This window comes from Cricetulus griseus, chromosome 5, assembly GCF_003668045.3.
Source record: "Cricetulus griseus strain 17A/GY chromosome 5, alternate assembly CriGri-PICRH-1.0, whole genome shotgun sequence".
Classification (NCBI taxonomy): domain Eukaryota; kingdom Metazoa; phylum Chordata; class Mammalia; order Rodentia; family Cricetidae; genus Cricetulus; species Cricetulus griseus.
In genome coordinates, this window is record NC_048598.1 from 183,572,458 (window position 1) to 183,588,077 (window position 15,620).

Consider the following 15,620-nt stretch of genomic DNA (forward strand, 5'->3'; position numbering starts at 1 on the left):
GACTGGATTTGGTTCATGGGCTGCCACAGCTGAATCTCAACCACAGGGTCTGGGTGTCTCAGGTGGGGGTCCAAGAGCCAGGTGTGGGCAGACTCATTCCTTCTGGAGGCTGTGAGGCCAGGGCCAGGGCCAAGTCTCTCTTTTGTGCCCCAAATGGTCATCCCCAGGTGGCTCTCATCAACTTCCCTCTGTGACTCCCCCTGTCTGTCCTTTGTACAGGAATATTAACTATACTGCTTACCACCAACACATTTTGCCTCAATTATTGTGAAGACATCCGTTATCCAAATGAAGACACTTTTTGAGGCACTGGGACTTGGGACAGAAACAGTTCAGCTCTGTTACATGATATTTTCCTCTGTATTGAAATAGTCCCTCAGAAAGGGAGAAGGAAGGCTGAAGAGGCTCATGACCAAGAAACAGAGACTCAAAAAACCCCTCTCCAGGGTTCCATAAAAATCAACTGCTGGGGTAGAGTCTTCAGTGGCAGTGTGGCAGTGAACTCCAGGGACACGTTTTTCTTGAGCCATCACCCATGCTAGCTAGGGTGGGCTTTCTGGTGATGCACCTGCCTGAGAATCATTCTTACTCATGTATTTAACTGTTCATGTATGTAACCCCAAAAAAACTCAATGGTTCACCAAGATCAGCTTGGTCAGAATTATTTCTTTGGTCTGTTTTTATCACCAGTATGTACCACAGCAGCAGAGGCTATCTTGTGCCAGGAACTCTGAAGTTGTCCAGGGGCAAGGTGTTGGCAGTGTCTTTCCTTCTGGAGACTATAAGATCAGGTTCAAAGTCACATGACCAGGAAGAGCTCCTTGCATTGTAGTTTGTTTTTTTGTTTTTGTTTTTTTTTTAAAGATTTATTTATTATTATGTATACAGTATTTGGTCTGCATGTATGCCTCCAGGCCAGAAGAGGGCACCAGATCTCACTACAGATGGTTGTGAGCCACCATGTGGGTGCTGGGAATTGAACTCAGGACCTCTGGAAGAGCAGTCAGTGCTCTTGACCTCTGAGCCATCTCTCCAGCCCCCTGTAGTTTGTTTTTTATTTTGACCACCAACCAGCAACCAAATCATGATGCAGAGACTTGTTGTTAGTTATGAATGCTCTGCCTTGTCTTAGTTCTTGTTTTAATCTGTTTCTCTTCATCTGCATTTTGCCTCAGAGCTTCTTACTTTTCATTCTGTATATCTTACTTTCCTATTTCCTCCATTTCTGGCTGGCTGGTGGCTGCCTGCTTCTGGTCCCAGGAGTCTCTCTCTCACTTTCTCCTGGTGTTCTCTCTTCTCTCTCATTCCTGAAGCCTAGATTTTGCCCCCTACTTAGTCTCTCTGCCCACCAACCCCGCCTATCCCTCTTCTGCCTAGCTATTGGCTGTTGCTTTTTTTTTTTTTTTTTTTGGTCTTTCAAGACAGGGTTTCTCTGTGGCTTTGGAGCCTGTCCTGGAACTCGCTCTGTAGACCAGGCTGGTCTTGAACTCACAGAGATCCGCCTGCCTCTGCCTCCCAAGTGCTGGGATTAAAGACATGCGCACCACCACCACCCGGCTTGGCTGTTGCTTTTTCTTAGACCAAACAGGTGCCTTAGGCAGTCAAGAAGAAACAGCAACTCATGTTTACATAATTAAACAAATTCAGCATAAACAAATGCAATACATCTTTGCTTGGTAATATTCCACAGCGTCAAATCTTTTGTTTGAGGGGTCTGTGCTTCCCTTTGTCCCAAAGGGCCTGTCTACATTCACGAGAGGCAGCCAGAGGCAGCAAGTGCCCCTGGATTGCAAGACAGTGAGGAGTGGGTGGGTGGAGGCAGGGCAGGGAGAAGGGTGGGGAGGGAGCTTCTGGAAAGAGGTTCAAAGAGGCTTCCAGATGAGTCTGCAGAGATGGACATTGCTGGCAGCTTTCTTTCCTGGGTGAAATTCTTTTCAGTTGGCTTCTGCAGGTCTGTTTATTCTTCATGTGTGTGCTGTGCATGTGCGTATGTGTTTTGTGAATGCACACTTGCGCCCGAGAGAGAGAGAGAGAGAGAGAGAGAGAGAGAGAGAGAGGGTTACTGATGACATCAGGGATCTTTCTTCTTTGTGTCCCACTTTGTTTCTTCCAACAAGATCTCTCACTGAGGCTGGGCAGTGGTGGCACACTCCTTTAACCCTAGCACGCAGGAGGCAGAGGCAGAGGCAGGCCAGTCTCTATGAGTTCAAGGCCAGCTTGGTCTACAAAGCTACACAAAGAAACCCTGTCTCGAAAATAACAAGCAAACAAACAAACAACAAAAACAAAACCCTATCACTGAGGCGAGCTCACTAGCTGCCTAGAGAGTCTTCTCCCTCTGCACGGTCTGAGCTGGGGTTCTAGACATCGCACATGTCTAGAACCCCCACCACATCCAGTTTTCATCTGGGAGCTGGGGATCTGAATTCGGGTCCTTACACTTCACAGTAGACGCTTTACTGACTGAGCTGTTTCAGGTCAGATTCCATTCAGTGTCACCTGGAGGTTGAGAGAGAAGAGCTGGGCAGTTAAAGTAGGGGGGAAGCTGGAGGGATGGGATTGCAGAGTCCCATGTGCAGCAGGGGAGCGGCACACCGAGAAAATAGGTCGCTCCCCGGAGCTCTGGAGCTGGAGTCTCGAAAAAGTTCAAAGTCGTGAATCTGGGCTGCTGAGAGGTTTCCCAGAAGTGAGAAAGTCGGAGGCAGAGGGGACTTCTCAAGTATGATGACAGCCTGGAGGCAGGGAATCCTAGGCTGCCCATCGAGGAAGGGTAGGCCAGCCAAAGGGCAGCCAGGAGTGGTGTCCCTGCTGTCCAGCTCGGCAGCCAGCCCAGAGCACTCCTGCTGGAGCGGCAGCGCAGAGCCTGCCTCTCCCTTTGCCTGGCAGCAGGGGACCGGGAGCAGAAGGAGACAGCAGATCACATAGTCTCCTGTACGCCTTGTGCCCGATCAGGAAGGCAGACGGTTTGGATGCAGGAGTGTTCTGGACAGCATTTGGCAAAGGCCTCATGGTACTGGTTCAGCCTTTAGCTCCCACCCCATCACCAGGAGAGCTGTGTCCCTACTGGTGTCCCAGTCAAGCCACCAGCTCCATCAGACAAGGATGAGTACCTTAGGGGACCTTTGTGAAGGAAGGGGCTGAAAGAAAGCACATAGGCGAGTTGGCTTTAGTCACATTAACTGTTTAAAACAACAAGGTAAAGCAGTCTTTACCTTTAAAACAGGCAGTCTTCCTAATTTGCTCCATTAAACCTGAGGGTGTCAGGGTCTATTCCGGGGTTCTACTCTGCCCCACCACCTTCAGCAAAGCAGGTTATCTGGGACATAAGTATGGCACCCAGAACTCTTCCTGCCACCCTCCTCAGACCTAGAACCCTGGAATTCCTCCATCCCAAACCCTAAGTCTCTTTTCAGATGTCGGGCCGACCTCTTTCCTGGGCACTCAGGGACGAAGCACAGGACGGCCCACTGTGATGTTGAAAGAACATCATGGGTGGAGGTTGGATGCAGGCCTGGGATGTCCACAGCCTGGGACCCTTAAAGGCGTGGCATGGGCTATATGTACCCTTGCTCAGCAACCTGACGGAGAGGGGTGAGGCCTCCCCATGCACAGTAATTGTCAATCAATCACAGCAGAGACTCAATGAAAGGTTCTACAGCTGAAGAATTGCAAACACAAAATAAAACCCTTCCAAATAAATCCGAATCTTCTAGCACAAAAGAATTACATTCCAAGTGTGGGTGGCGAGCACCCTTAAGATGCTGGAGCTGGTGCTGCCGGGGGCTTCTTGGACTTAGGATCTCCTCAAAGTCCAGCCCTTTAGAACTAGGGGTTCAGCTGCGTGACACAGTTCGTGGCTATCATGCACCAAGCCCGTGTTCTGTCTCCAGCATGGCGGGGGATCGCCAATCTGTTTTCCCTCAGTGACACTGTCCTCAGCAGCCAGAACCACCTACTGACCTCAAACCTGTGTTGCTCTTCTACTGGATGTCCCTTTCCCTGCTGTGTTCAGGAGGAAGAGCCTGGAGCAGCTTGGCTTTCCACAAAAACCTCATTAGAACCTGGCCCTTCCCTCTCTAGAGCCCTCTGGTACCTCCTCTGGAGGAGGTGTGTCCTCTCCTCAGGCCCTGGCTGGTTCTCCTTCACCTGGCTAGCGGTGGGGGGTTCCCTACACTTCTGTCTTTCCCTCAGCCCCACTTCTGTCTGTCTCACCTGCAGTGACACTTGTCCTCTCGTTTGAGCTGTGTGCCCAGTACCCACCTCATCTCCCTGTCCAGGCTCAGCTCAGAGCTTACACAAGGGCAGCCCTTCAGTGCTGGGGATACCAGAGACTCCAAGTCCAACTGCTAAAGGAAAGCCTTTAACAAATGAGTTCACCAAGCTCTTTGGGAGCCTTGCCATAGCCTACTGCCATCCGTGGGACCCTCAGTGTCACCCTGGACACGACCTGTCACCAGACAAAGCCTTTGCTTTCCTTTGTGTCTGATGCAGCTCGTGTAGTGTGGCCTGGAAGCCAAGCGCCTCGCTCCCCCTTCCTCTAAGAGCAATAACCACTGATCCACCACCCCAGTGGCCCAGCCTCGGTCTGCTCCCCTGTGGAGAGAGAGAAGGGAAGAAATAAACTGGGTGTCTGGGAGTGCCTCCCTGGGCAGGAATGTGGCTCATCCTGCCAAAAGAGTTCCCTAGGGGACAGGGATGGGATGGACCTCTAGCTCTTTTCACTCTGTCAAGAGGTGGGGTATCTGCTCCTGTCTCTCTCCTAACCTGGGCAGGCCTGTGTGAACACTATCTGACAGCTGAGCTGAGGCACAAAATAGGGAGGTGCCTTCCACCCTTCTCAACCTGGCTTCACAGCCTCAGCCCCTGCTAGGAGGAAGTTCGGGCAATGTGTGGGTGCTAGGCCAACACCCCGACACAGTCCCCCAGACAGGAAGCAGCAGCACCTCCGTGGGGGTGACCAGCCCAAGCCACTGGCGGCAACTGCACTGGAGATGGTGACGGCCGCTCCGCTGTGAATATTTATTGCCATTTTAAGCTACTTTGTTTTGGGGGTGACTCATAAAGCAGCCAAAAAGTGGCTGGCATCGAGTATAAGTGGTGCTGGTGAGATAGGAGCTGGCCAAAGCGGATGGCTGCACACGGCATGCTTGCATGTGCACCTGTAACAACTGCATACAAGATGCCCGGTTCCATCTGTCCCACTTGGTTCTTGGCAGGGCTCTCCGAGATGGGTGGGTGGAGGCTCTGGGAATTCTGGGAGGTGAGGCCTCACAGGCAATTCCATGCTCGTTAATTAAGCAGATATTATTAGTGCTGTTTACCTGGGAGGAACACTGAGATAACACACTTGCCAGTTTCTCTCCTTCCCCCACCCTTGCAGACTGATTTTTTTTTTTTTTTTTATCTCGATCCCAGCATCAGTCTGAAAAGGGTAGCGTGTCTAAATGTTGGAATGGTTTGCTCGCAAGGCACACAGCTGTGCTGTCAGAGGTGGTATGGCCACACGGTGAGTTTAGCGCACGTAAGAGCTTTAATGAGAAAATCAGCAACAGCGTCCCCAGGAACCAGACAGGGTGCAGAGACTGGGTGCCTGTGTGGGTGACAACCCAGACAGATGGTAACCAGTGTCCTTGTGTTGTAGGGGACCCTGGCTATCTTAGGAGTGGAACTACTGACTGCAGGGTTTAATGCTGTTAAGTTTGGAGTGCCCCTGGAAGGAGACTAATACCCAACCCTGCTATAGACTGAGCTGGGAGCCTCTTTGAGGGGTTCTGGGATTCGGCTCCTTGTCTCCTGGATGCAAAGTTCAAGTTCTTTCTGCAGTGCACACAGAGGACATTGTGGTGCTGAGGCCCCTGGACACTCCTGTCTTCAGCCTCTGTGCTGGGTGGTTTTATGTCAACTTGACACAAGCTGCAGGATTCTGAAAGGAGGAAACCTCAACTGAGAAACTACTTCCATGAGATCTGTCTTAGGCCTTTTCTTCATTAGTGATTGATGGGGAGGGCCCAGCCCATTGTGGGCGGGGCCATCCCTGGGCTGGTGGTCCCGGCTTCTATAAGAAAGCAGGCTGAGCAAACCATGATGAGCAAGTCAGTAAGTAGCATTCCCCTCCATGGCTTCTGCATCAGCTCCTCCTGCCTCTAGGATCCTTACACGTTTGAGTTCCGGTCCTGGCTTCCTTCAGTGATGAACAGCAATATGGAAGTAGAAGCCAAATAAACCCTTTCCTCCCCAAGTTGCCTTTGCTCATGGTGTATCTTTGCAGCAGCATGATAAACCCTAACACAGACAGCATCCTACAAAGCAAATGTGGGGGACTGGCGTGGGAGGTATTCTTCCTCTCAGCAGGCTTGCTGCAGGGCCCCTGGCTGTTGCTGCTCACAGCTCCTCCTTGGGGACTCTGCTCCAAAGGTCACCAACTTCCTTGGTGACCAACTTCCTTGAAAGGCAGCTAGCATTTGCTTTTTGAGGAGGCAAAGAGTCCCCATTCCAGCCTCTAGCTAGCCTGAAAGCTAAGCTGGGAAGTGGCGGATGGGATGCTTCTGTAATTGGCAGGTGCCAGGTTGGGGCTGAGCATCTCTGGGGGTGCTTCACCCTCACCACACCCACACAGAGGTGCTGAGGTATCGCTCCTCTGCACCCCCAGGCTACCACCTGCTGTCTGTGACTCCTGCCCACAGGCCTCCATGAAAGCAGTCTCTGAGTATCCAGCTCTTGTGACTCCTCTCAGACAGAGTGGAGAGTGAGAACAACTGGGACCAGGGACAGGCTTGTGGCTACAATTTTGGTCACACAGGTCCCAGGGTGCACGCACGCGCACACACACACACACACACACAGACTCTTCAGAAGATTGAGTTTACTAAAGAACTTTGAAATTTCAGTGGCTAGGTGATGTGACTCAACATGATTTTGGCAACCCCCACACCCCTTGGATGAAGTCAGGCACCAGTGTTTGTGAACCCCTTAGTCTGAGCTATGGCTAAAAACATTAAAAACTGGACAAGAGCTGAGTGTGGCGGTGCACGCCTTTAACCCCAGCATTCAGGAGGCAGAATCTTTGTTTGTTTGTTTGTTTCCGAGTCAGGGTTTCTCTGTAGCTTTGGAGCCTGTCCTGGAACTTGCTCTGTGGACCAGGCTGGCTTTGAACTCACAGAGATCTGCCTGCCTCTGCCTCGCAAGTGCTGGGATTAAAGGTGTGCATGAGGCATAATCTTTAAAGATTAAAGATTATGAGTGTGAAGTCAGCCTGGCCTACAGATTGAGTTCAAGGACAGCCAGGCTACATAGAGAGAGAACTGTCCCAACAAAACAAAACAATACAAAACAAAACAAAAACCGGATGAGGCTCCCTGGGTAGTTGAGCTTAGTCACTTCTTGTGGAAGCAGCGGGGCTTTCCTTGGGTCTGGAGTGACATTTTCCCCTCTGTTCCTCTGCCCCTCCTCCTGCAGCTATTGGTGATGAGAAAAGTCTGCAGTAAATGTCCCTGGCTTTTGAACTTCATCTGGACCTGCTTCCTGAAGAAGCCAGCTTGCAAACACACACACTGGAGACCAGATCCCTTGAGTGTCAGCCAGTTTGCCAGGGAAGCAAGGGGCTGGTTTCACCCTTGTAACTGGAGAGGTGGACTGTGCTTTGGCAGTGTGACTGATTGGTGTCCTTTGTGGCTGTCTCATGGGGATGACTTCCTTTGCCTGTCTGTGGAGGTGTCTACTGTCTTCCTATTGGAGAGAGTGTGCACACCTCACTGTCGCCTTGCTCTCCTTGGTCCCTGGTCCCTGGTGTGTCTGCTAGGACACAGATGCTCCACGGTCCCCACCATGTCACTATGCCAGTAACATGTCTTCCTCCTGCCAGAACTTCGTTTGTCATCTCTAACTGGGGACAGCACTGCTACTTGTAGGCTTGTGTAGATTAAACGAGTTAATCAAATGCGCAGTGTGGGGCCTGGAACCCAGGGAGTGAGAGAAGAGGCTGTTTTGTTAGTGGCTGTGCTATTTTTCCTATTGGCCACACAGGGTATTGCATCTTGTGAGGCCAACGCTGTCTCTTGCAGTTTTACTGTTGGAATGATATTTATTTCTTTCAAGATGATGTAAATATTCACCACCATTGTTCTCTTAGTCTCATTTTAAGAGGAAGACGCATATTTGAATCTTAAAGGAATCCAGAATGCCTTTTGAATTCAAGTTCAAGGTTATATAAGTACATATTTTTTTTTCTCTTCTTTTCTCCCCCGCCACCCCATACTGGGTTTCTCTGTATAACAGCTCCAGATGTTCTGGAACTCACTCTGTAGACCAGGTTGGCCTTGAACTCACAGAGATCCTCCTGCCTCTGCAGGTTAGGGTAAGGGATTTCTTGAGCAGGTGACATTGCTGTAGAGACCTGATTGAACTCCCTTTCCTCCCCCCTCCCCAGTCTCTGTGTAGAGGATAATAGACACGTTCATTTGTGTGTGGGTATGTGTGAGTGAGTGAATATGCCAAGGCAGAGGTCAGTTCTGGGTATCTTCCTTGATGGCTCTCCGACTTTTCTTTTCTTGAGACACAGTCCCTCACTGAGACAGAGCCTCAGGCTGGCCTCAGACTTGTGCTGTGCAGTCCAGAATGACCTCGAACTTCTGATCCTCTTGTCCCCATCTCCTGATACTAAGATGACAGGCTTGTGCCAGCATGCTACTTGGTGCATGCTAAGCAAATACACTACCAACTGCTCTATATCCTCAGCCCAGAGCCCTCCCTTACTAAAGACAGTTTTGTGGCTACAGTATCGCTGTGAAGACAGCCCGGGACTTCCTGTACACCCACATAGTTCTCTTTCTTGCAGACATCCCATGTTAGCACAGCTCACTCTGCACAACCAGGGAACCAAAGTCCCTATGAGTGGCCTAAGCTTTATCCAGATTCCCTTAGTTTCCCTTATATTCTCGTTGTCCCAAGATCTTATCCCGGATACCACCATTGTTCCCAGGCTGTTCTGTCCGTGATGTGTTTGAGGCCATCTTTGTGTTTGCTGCCCTGATGGTAAGAAACCAACCTATCTCCATTTTGTTCCTAGGATCCATTTTGAGTCTGTAGTCAAGTTGTTTTTGTTTACTATAAAACTTGGGTCTCTGTTTCTCAGAGTTGGGCTGCACTCTACCCCAATAACCATAGAATGTACAACGTAAACCAACCACCTGGAGCCACCAATTCTCAGAAATGTTCTATACCCATTGTTCCATGACCCACTTTCCTTAACTTGCTTCTGTGACCACGCTTACATGCAAAAAACCAAAAAACCAAAACCAAAAACAACAAACCTCACCCTATGGTTTTGTGCTATAAAACAAGGGCTTGAGAAATTGGTTTGGGGCTGGTCTCATGAACCCCACCTTAGGGGGAGACAGCTGAAGATTTGACTCTGATGTGTATATGAATAAAGCTTGCTCCAATTTGGCCATAATTTGTTTTGTTTTGTTGGTTTTCCGAGACAGGGTTTTTCTGTGGCTTTGGAGGCTGTCCTGGAACTCCAATTTGGCCATAATTTGGGCTGGTTTTCTTCCTCCTTAAGGCTGTGAGATTAACAGAGGGGCCTGTGCTTCTTGAGATGTAACTCCACCAGGATCTCTCTGCTGTCATTCTTACTGTTAGGATGGGACTATGGGATTTTGGGAAGTTCATGTTGGTTCAAGGGTAAGTGCTGTGCATATGACTTACCACTGTCTGTGCAGTGCGTCTCTTTCAAAAGGACAGAGCTGCTCTCTCTAACAGCCCTTTCCCCACCCCCTTTAGATGGTTATATTTTCTTTCTCCTTTTAGTATCTTTTATTTATTCTTTGACACTTTCATACTTATTTTTTTTGGGGGGGGGGTTTCGGGGCAGGTTTTCTCTGTGGCTTTGGAGGCTATCCTGGAACTCACTCTTATAGACCAGGCTGATCTTGAACTCACAGACATCTGCCTGCCTCTGCCTCCCGAGTGCTGGGATTAAAGGCGTGGGCCACCAACGCCCGGCTACACTTTTATACTTGTATACAATGTCTTTGATCACCCCTCCCATTCCCCCCACAATATACCCTTTCCCACCTTCGTGGGTTTGTTGTTGTCTACTGAGTCCATTTAGTGCTGCTGGTTGGCATGTTGGCTGATTTTTTTGGCTTGATCATATGCAGGTTGCCATAGCTACAGTGAGTCCATGAGAACAATAGCCATGCTATGTCCAGAAGACAGCACGCATCCCTATCCTCTAGCACTTACCACTCTTCTTCCATGAGGCTCCCCAAGCCTTGGCAGGGAGTGTTTGACACAGATGCCGTATTTAGGGTGGAGCACTCAGCAGTCACTTATTCTCAGCACCTGGGCCAATGGCAGGACTCTGCATTAACTGCTGACCACCGCGAAGAAAAAACGTCTCTAGTCAGTGTAGGCAGCAGTACAAACGCATGGGAGAAACACTCGTATTTCCAAGGCAGCTTGACAAGTCCACTTAGCAAGATGACAATGGTAGGTTCTCCCCTGGGGCTCATGATCGTCTGATCAATGGGCTTTTGACTGCATAGACAGTGCCAGGCATGAATTTGCTCCTGCAAAGCAGGCCTCAGACCCAGTCTGAAAGCAGTTGGCCACCCTATGACCTCCAGGCCACCATTGCACCAGTGGGTCCATCTTGCTTGGCAGGTCAGTTGCAGCATTCAGGAGTCACTCCTGGGTAACATTGTTAATAACCCCTCCCCCCAGAAGCACTACAAAAGCCAGATAGCAGGGAGGGAGTTTTCAGGTAACTTTCAGCTTGATTTCTGTATGCCCTAAAAGTAAAGTGTGCCATGTTTTTAGCAATGGGGGTCTTACTATCTAGTTCTGGTGGGCAACCAAGAGCAATGATAATATCTCGGGTTGGTGGGGGTGTTGCTTCTGGGATTCACTAACCCATAACTCTGGGAATATCCCATACCTAGAATAGAGATTTTAATTTAAAGTCCCAGTTGTGGAATATTAATACTATTATTATTATTATTTTGGTTTTTTGAGACAGGGTTTCCCTGTAGCTTTGGAGCCTGTCCTGAACTACCTCTTGTAGACCAGGCTGGTCTCGAACTCACAGAGATCTTCCTGCCTCTGTCTCCAAAGTGCTGGGACTAAAGTGCTGGGACTAAAGGCATGTGCCACCAATGCCTGGCATGGAATATTATTTTAAGATGTGTTATGTTTGTTTATGCTGTGAAACATATGTTTAATGATGCAAAGGTGTATTTCATTCTTGTATGTTGCAATTGTTAACTCTGTGAAGCTGTGTTACTTTCTCTGCCTAAAACACTTGATTGGCCTAATAAAGAGCTGAACAGTCTGAGTGGTGGTGGTGCATGCCTTCAACCTCAGAACTCTGGAGTCAGAGACAGGCAGATCTCTGTGAATTCCAGGACAGCTAGGGCTGTTACACAGAGAAACCCTGTCTCTAAAAACAAAAACAAAAACAAACAAAAAAGAGCCGAACAGCCAATAGCTAGGCAGGAGAGAGAAACAGGCATGCAGAGAAAATAAAGAGGAGGCTTGAGAAAGGAGAGGGGACGTCAGGAGCCAGCCACACAGCTGTAAGAAGTAAAGAAAGATATATAGAATAGAGAAAGATAAAAGCTAGAGACAAAAGGTAGACCGGATAACTTAAGCTGGCTAGAGACGAGCCAAGCTAAGGCCAGGCATTCATAAGTAAGAATAAGCCTCCGTGTATTTATTTGGGATCTGGGTGGTGCGGCCCCCCCCGCCCCCCCCCCCCCGCAAAGAGCCAAAGGAGTAAAAACAACTACAGTCCCATGTCTTCTGGGGGGAACATTATCTGTGTTCAAATCAAATATCTTTTTTAGCCGGGTGTTGGTGGCGCACACCTTTAATCCCAGCACTAGGGAGGCAGAGGCAGGAGGATCTCTGTGAGTTCGAGACCAGCCTGGTCTACAAGAGCTAGTTCCAGGACAGCCTCCAAAGCCACAGAGAAACCCTGTCTCGAAAAACAAAAAAAAAAAAAAAAAATCTTTTTTAACTAGTAAACAAGCAGTGGGTTTTCACAAGGGTTTTGTTTTTATACACCCTTGACCTGGATTGGCCTACTCTAGGTCTTTGCCTCCCCACCCCCAGCCCCAATTCTTACTTAAATCTTTAACCTCCAGTGCCTGAGTATTTGTTTACACTGTAAAGATATGTCTCTGCCTAAGGCACCTTCTGATTGGGTTGATAGAGAGCTAAATGGCCAATAGCGAGGCCGGAGAGAATAGGCAAGATTTCCAGGGGAGAGAGAGAACTCTGGGAAGAAGAGCGGCAGGGAGACACCAGTGAGACATGGAGCACGTAGACATACGGTGAAGAGCAGAGGTAATGAAGCCACGTGACAAAATGTAGATTAATAAAAACAGGCTAATAAGTTATAAAAACGAGTTGAGAAAAGGTCTGAGATGTAGGCTTTCTTTCATAATACTAAGACTCCGTGTCATTATTTGTGAACTGGCGGCCCAAAGAGGAGCCAGCTACACTCTGCCCATCATTTTATATCACATGTAGCCTACCAGCCTCTCACTCCATCGGGTGTCTTCCCTGCCTGTCGATCTACAGCCCCTTTCTAGTCTCCTGACTGCAACAAACAGTCGAACAAATGCAAACCCAGCAATTTGGAGCTAGGTGGACAGATGAGAGAGAACAAGAGATGCTTGTCTTTCTGGGCCAGGACTCCTGGATGGATGTATTCTCTATGTTGAGTCCCAACCTCCTGCTAAGTTATTTCCCTGCTGCTCTAGTCTGGCCAGAAGGAGCGTGTTCTGTGGGCTCCCAGGTTCATGTCAATGCTGCAGTTTTTTTGCTGATCTTCCTACATCATTGTCAGTCCCCATTTTCTGGTGTGTTTGGGGGCTAATTGGTGCGAGCAAGCTATTGCTGTGTGTCTGACTCTGCTAGCATGCTGGGCCCGAGCGCGAGGTCCATATTCTGGTGATGTTTTAAACACTCTTACGCCCTCATAGGGCAAAGAGATACGGGTGGTCTCTGGATCGCTTTCATAAGAGCAGTAATCGCAATCACAAGGGCTCCACCCTCCCGATATAACCTCCTCCCTAGTGCTCTCTCTGGGGGTTGTCAGTAAAAGGACTTGGATGTGGAGTTCAAAGACGACGCTGAAACATATCACTGGGGTTATGAAGTCTATGAGAAGAGGGCTGTGTCCAGCATGGCTTGATCTTGGAAACATGTTTGGCGAGTGTGGCGGTTTCACTAAGAACGGCTCCAGAGGCTCATATTTGAATGCCTGGTCATCAGGGAGTGGCATTACTTGGGAAGGACTAGGAGGTGTGGCCTTGTTGGAGGAAGTGTGTCACTGGGGGTGGGCTTTGTGGTTTCAAAACTTTTCCTGCTGTCTAAGGATCTGGATGTGGAAATCTCAGCTGGTTCTCCGGTACCATGTCTGCCTGCGAGCTGCCATGTTTCCCGCCATGCTGATAATGGATTAAACCTGTGAAACTGTAAGCAAGCCCCAATTAAATGCTTTCCTTTGTAAGAGTTACTATGGTTGTAGTGGTTCTTCACAGCAGTGAAACAGTGACATAGTCAGGGCAGTAAATATTGGAAAACAGAACTACCCGAATTTCAGAGCCAGGTGCCCCAAGCCCACCTTCAGTAACTCAGCACCAGCAGCTATGTTGTCACCAGCCACCAAATGTGACAAATTTCCATGAGTATCATACCCTCCCTATGTGCTGTGCTGTACACTAAAGCCAGTGTCTTCACGGCCTGCTCTCTTTCTCCTCCGTCCTCACTCAGAGGAAGTACCTGCATACCAACCCCACCCCCAGTAAAATCCTCTTGTAAGGTCTGTTGCACGGTCCCTTGGTCCCTGTCTGCTAAGGTACTCTCCCACCGACAAACCCTAACAATACGGAAGGAAGGAGAGGTACACAGACACACGTACAGAAAAGCTGAATGCGTCCGAATGAAGATGCTACAATTGCTAGTTTTTACACACGCTGTCAACATCCACACACAGACCAGACAAAGGCTTTGCCGCTTTCCATGGGTCTGATGCAATCAACAATGCACACTCACTCAGGACTTTAATCCTTTACATTTGCTTCAGGATTCCTCATCTCTCAATAGGAGAGTAATACCACAGACAGACAGACAGAGAGACAAGATACTAGCATGACAGAGGCTCTGAGGGATTCTGGTCCTAGCACCATAGGGTTGTTGTTGGTTTTTGTTTGTTTTAAATATTTTTGGCTCTTTGCTCTTTTGGGGGGACTCAGCACTCAGCTACCAAATAAATACACACATGGAGGCTTATTCTTAGTTATGAATGCCCAGAGTTATATACATGTTTTTTTTTTTTTTACTTCTTACTCCATGTCTGGCTGGGTGGCTGGCCACTTCTTTTATCACTCCTTTACCCCCTCCTCCCAGATTTCTCCTCCTATTTATCCTCTCTGCCTGCCAGCCCCGCCTATCCTTCTTCCTGCTTTGCTATTGGCCGTTCAGCTCTTTATTAGATCAATCAGGTGTTTTAGACAGGCAAAGTAACACAGCTTCACAGAGTTAAACAAATGCAATATAAAAGAAAGCAACACATCTTTGCATCATTAAACAAATGCTCCACAGCGTAAACAAATGTCACACACCTTAAAATAATATTCTACAGCATAGGCAGTGTGGTGTGGGTCCCCCATTAGAAGTCTCTGAGGAAAGGTGGGAGGCGTCACAGCAGCAGTCTGAAGCCAGGTTCTCTCATTCCCAGCAGGCAGCAAAGAAGGACCAAGGAGGATGGGACTTATGTGGCCAGCAATAGTATCTGTGCCAGGAAACTCACTTCCCCACATGAGAAGTCCAGGCACCTGGAGTCTGTTGGAGATTCTCCAGTACTGCTCTCAGTAGGGTGCCTGAGGAGGGGGAGAAGAGGAATTGTTGCAGGCATTGTGGCCCAAGCTTCAATCTGTTCTGGATTCTAACAATTTTAACACTTGAATTTTGGCACGACCCACATCTCCAGCCCAGAGCATTTTGCCCCTGGGCCCTCCAAATCCATCCTCCATTCCAGGACAATCTCACCACCCAACCATCCCAATGTATCAGGCCACTTTGGTGTCACCTCAGTCGTCTAAAGTTCAAAGTCAGCTGTACTGAACGTGAGAGAGACTCAGGTTAGGGCCCATCTAGAGGCGTGCTGCTCTCCACCCTCGAACCTGCAAAATTCAGTCAGTGCTGTGTTCCAGAATACAGTGGTGGGTTAGGCATGGGACGGACACCTCCATCTAAAGGAGAGAAGTTGGAAAAGACTGATGGGACCCAGGTGAGCCCCAAACAGCAGGATAAGTTCCACCTACTGCTGAGTAGGTTTCCTCCCACTGAGATGGAAACATCCCGCCCTGCAGGGAAGCTCCTTGAACAGGAAGGCAAATAACTCAAATTAGCTTCAGGAAGTCCCTGAAACTGACCAGGTTCACTAGGCCCCGCCCTCCTGGAGTAAACAATGAAAGCTGAGAGACCCTCTCAGACCAAGGGAAGCTGAGCTGTGAAGAAGACTAAGAGGAGAAAAGCTGTGAGGAAGATTGACATCAGAGCTCCACTCTCTGCGCTTGTCTGGACCATTCCTCTGGCGGGTCTGCACC